General features: G+C 37.2%; 1 long non-coding RNA gene across 1 annotated transcript in view; it reads left to right on the plus strand.

Annotated features, from left to right (window-relative positions):
* The first annotated feature begins 652 nt into the window (after positions 1–652).
* Positions 653–4,603, plus strand: part of LOC106960560 (uncharacterized) — a 67,696-nt gene continuing 63,745 nt past the window's right edge. Inside the window, exons 1-2 of the long non-coding RNA XR_001427600.1 lie at positions 653–828; positions 1,210–1,266. This is a non-coding gene — a long non-coding RNA (uncharacterized LOC106960560). The remainder of the gene's footprint in view (positions 829–1,209; positions 1,267–4,603) is intronic.

Raw genomic sequence — 4,603 nt, forward strand, 5'->3', positions numbered from 1 at the left:
TCTGCTGCTGGAAATATCCTCCCAAAGGGAAGTTTAGCTGTTCACTGAGAAAAGTGACAAACAGGAAGCTAGAAAAAAGGTCAAAGAGAGGCTGGTTTTCCTTTAAAATGAGATGCTTTCCTAGAAAAAGGAAGAAGAAGAAGCCACCTGCTAGCCTCTTTGTCAACACTAATCATCTCAAAAAAGGTTTCTTATTCATGTTGTGAACTTGGAGGCACCTCCATGTGGTTCAGTCCAGGAGAATTGAGTAAAAGGAACAGACTGAATATACCACTCCATACCAGTAGGTGGCGGTAATGGTTAACTATTTTCTCCCCCTTTCTCCTCCAAGCTGAAGAAGATAAAGAGGAAGAAGGAGAGTGGATTTGCTTTCCCGCGTTGAATTTATGTTTCTGGTGAGAACATAAAGTTTGAAATCATAAAGTTTTGCTCTGAAGTGATCGTTAAACTGTCTTTAAATACTGAAAACCTCGGTACTTCACTAAAGCTAGCGAACTGTGTAAAGCACATGCTGTAAAGCGACAGGCTTCAAAATAAGAGCTTTTTCGTTCTCCTCAAAATAACTCCGTCTGGCCCTGTAATCGTCCATCCTGTAAGCAGTAAATTAATAATTAGTTATTTTGCAGTAGTTTATAAAGGTGGTTCAGTGTAACGTTCCTTCACAAACACCGGTATATTGTTTTAATAAAGTAGCATGGCAGACTTCCGGTATGCTAAAATGACATCTGCTCAGCAGTGAACTCAGCTGCTCGAACAAGATCCTCGTTTCACTCTTCAATTTTTTCTATACTTTCGAAGTCCTACCATGGATAAATACACTACTTTTGTGTGAGTAAAATATTTTAGTTCCTATTTTTTTACCCCTAAAACAGGAAGTGTTTGCCAACGTGGCCCACTTCGTAGTTTTCATTGGGTCGATCTTTGTAATTTTTGTTAAAAAATTTCTAAAATGTTATTTATTTTTCTTTAATTTGTTTTTTTTTTTATTTACTCGTTATTTTTTTTTTTTTAAAATTTAATTAAAATATTGAAATAATTTTTGTAATTTTTTATTTTTTCTATAAAACAATTTCAGTTTTCAAAATTGTTTTTCTACTTTTATTCAATTTTTTAAAATTACCTTTCTAAATATCTAGTTTATTTGTTTTTTAATGTATCCTTGTCATATTTTTAAAAAGCAGAGATTCATTATAATTTTGTCCTTTTCAGAGGTGAGACTAGCTGCCTGTTGTCTGTCTTCAGTGTCAAGAGATCCAGCTGAGTCGGGTAAGAAGAAATCTTCCACTGTTACTTCCATCTCAGATCAGATGTTTACATACCCTGAATTAATAATAATAATAATAGATTTTATTTATAATGCCCTTTGTATCTCGAGATCTCAAAGGGCTACAAAAACAAAATGATTAAATAAGAGGATATTTTAATACCTTTTTTAAATTAAAGGATATTAAACTCTTTTCATCCCAGAAGTTAAAATCAAATCTTTCCTAGTTTTTAGATCAGGTGGTGTTACTACAATTATTTCTACTTACTAAATACCAGAATAATAGTTCAGAAGTTTACATACACTGCCTCTGTATTTGGTTTAACTTTGGTCAAATGTTTCTACATGTTTCTTGCATCTGTTTCGTGAAGCGCACCAGTCCCTCCTGCAGCATGTGTGTAAATGTCACCCATGTCTATAAATATGAAAGTTTTTCTCTCTAGCTGCATTTGCAGACTGTTTATGCTGCTTTTGGAGGAACATCAGGTTCCTTTGATTGGCTATCGGATCAGAAGTTTCTGGAATTGTTCGATTAAAGCGGCAGCCGGCACGTCACGTGTCCCACAGCACTCAAAGGAAATGATCTGTCCGTCTGTCCGGCGCTTGTCTCCCCTTCAAGGGAAGAGTGATTATGTGTTTTGCCAACGCGTTTGTGGAAATCTTTTGATATGCACAAACACAGATCCTGATGCAGCGGCGGCAGCGGCTTTTTCCTGGCTGACGGCTGATTAGGATGCCGGATCATGGCTGGATATGCGAGGCCCCAGCTGGGTGCAGGGAACATCGCTCATTACACGTTTTCTAGAGAGAGTGGAGGACTGACTCAGAGCTGCTCAGCATGCCGGTGAAGGTGTAATCATATCATTCTGAATCAGCGGTCAGTTAGCCGGCTGGAGTCTGATTAAAGCCCGGCTAAAGACGGAGCGACACGTCGAGAAAAGCAGCGCTAACCGTCAAGGTGCGAAGCTCAGAGACCCTCAGAGACCCTCAGAGAGCCGCAGCTCCTGCTAAATGAGCGCTTTCTTCTGCATGCATGTTTTATGAAGCTGGTGGATGGCTGCCTGGGCGTTCCCATTGCTGAGATCGCCACTGTCCTCTTGATTTAATTAGACGTTGGCCCCCACGATTTTCGACAAGGAAATATCTGCTCTAATTAAGCGGCGTACTTCACCAGAGGAAGAACAGGCTGGCTTTAATGTGCTCATAAAAAATCCATGATGTCTTGCCCTTTGCCCCTCTTCTCTGGGGCGTTTTTGCTGCTACAGTCAGAAACCAAAACCAGTTTTATTCTGCCTCAGTGAAGGAAAGTTTGAAGAAACATGGCCGCCGTTAGAAAGACTCCTGGTGAAGAGGTGGAGAAATCCAGCTTTTACTCTGAGAATATTTATTTAGATGAGAAAAAATTAAACTTTATTCAATAAGAAAAACCGTAAACCCTAAATTACTCATTCAAAAGCAACAGAACTAAATATTTCTAGTCATTTTTAGGTCATTCTTTACTTTCTCTTTGGTTCAGGTAAAAATACTTGACACCTGAATCAACTTGTGCTATCTAACCTTTCCTGTCCTACCATCACAAACGTAACAGAACTCAGACTTTAATGCAACGTTTCACTGAGCTGTTTGTTTCTGTCAAAGCAAGAATCGTCACAAAATCAAAGCAAGATGAATAAATCATAGGGAGCTGAACACTGAGGTGTATGGAAGGCCAAAAGGGACAACATTAAATAAATGTCTTGAAATAAATAAATATCACATTAAATAGTATACCTTTTAATCATTTTTGTCAAAGAAAATAATTTAAAAATGCATAAAATTATTGGACTCTGTATTTAGTTTGAAATGTATGGAAGAATATTAGGGCCACTAAAGGAAAATAAAAGAAATTCTGACTGTTTTCCTCAGAATCAGAAATGTTTAAATTGTTTGTGCACCATCAGGCAAATTTAGTGCTAAAATAAATTTGACAGGCTTTCAGAGGGAATGAAGTTAAGATTTACGAATCTTATAACAAGAAAGAAACGGTTATCTGATTATTTATATATGGTAACAAAAAAATTGACATGTCTAAGAATGTTTGATTATTAGGATTTTGACATAATTGATACAAAATTACAACTCTGCAAAAAATGTTAGAATTTGCAGATTAGAGTCAAAATTTTGAGGAAAAAAAAGTTAAAATTCAGAGAAAAACTTAGGAATTCTGAGATCATAATCAAAATTTTGAGTAAACAAATGTTAGAATTCCACAAAAAAAGTTAGAATTTGGAGATTAGAATCAAAATGCTGAGATTATAGTTGAAATTCAGAGTGAAAAGTAAAAATTCAGAGAAAAGATAGTTTTTTTTTTCTTTCTTTTTGTTGTGGTCCTAAATTTCTACCGTAGAAATCAGGAGGAGGAAATGATTATGTATTTTTTCCTCTGTTTTGTGGATCTCAGGCTGAAAATTTGTGAACCCCTGATGCAGCTCAGTGTCTCACCTACTTAAATACATCTGTGATGCTATGAGTCTTTTTCGCTATCATTTTAGCTTTTCCTTCCACTAAACCTTCCAGGAATAATGTTTAGCTACAATCTGATCTTCAAGATTCCTTACCAGTGATTTATTTCACCTGGATCGGTGTGTTCTGTCAGAACCGGGCCTTTCTGTGGTTTTCTGCAGAGCTAATAGCAGCCCGTTTCCCCTGGAAACGGATAATTACTCCACCTCTGCAGTCCAACAGGAACTGAACGTATGTAATTTCTTAAAGGAAGCATTTCCCTCTGTAGCCTGCAGGGATTAGGCCCTAATGACACAAGTTAATTATATTAAGAGTAATTTTCAAAAACAGTTCATGAACTGCAAATTATACTTAAATTTGCTCCTTAATGCTCTTAACTGTAATTAAATTGCCTAATATCTTAAGAAAATGAACATGTGGGACAGGAGTAATGGTGGACGGGAACTTTTAGGGGTTTTGTGGGTAATGGCGGATAAAATTGGGAATATTCAGTTGCAGATAGATGTCGGGTTCGGACGTCTGGGTTGCAGAAACACTTCGCTGAGCGCCGCCTGTCCGCCGCCATTTTGTCTCAGAGTTTGTAGCGTTTTGCTCTGTAATCAGGCGAATTTATAACTTATTCACCGGCTTTCAGAGCGAAGGCCAGCAGGTTTTCACTGGAAGGTGGAGAAAATCTGCAGAGTTTAGGTTGGTGTTGTGTTTCTGCAGATCAAAAAGTATTATTCAATCAGCGCTGGTATGTTGTTGGCCCACTTACAGCAGCTTTTTTTTTTTTTTTTTTTTTTTTTCCTTTTAAAAATTTTTTGGGGCTTTTCGGGGCCTTCCTTTTTGTCAACC

Source organism: Poecilia latipinna, unplaced genomic scaffold, assembly GCF_001443285.1.
Source record: "Poecilia latipinna isolate Pla-1442-1.1 unplaced genomic scaffold, P_latipinna-1.0 Scaffold1196, whole genome shotgun sequence".
NCBI lineage: Eukaryota > Metazoa > Chordata > Actinopteri > Cyprinodontiformes > Poeciliidae > Poecilia > Poecilia latipinna.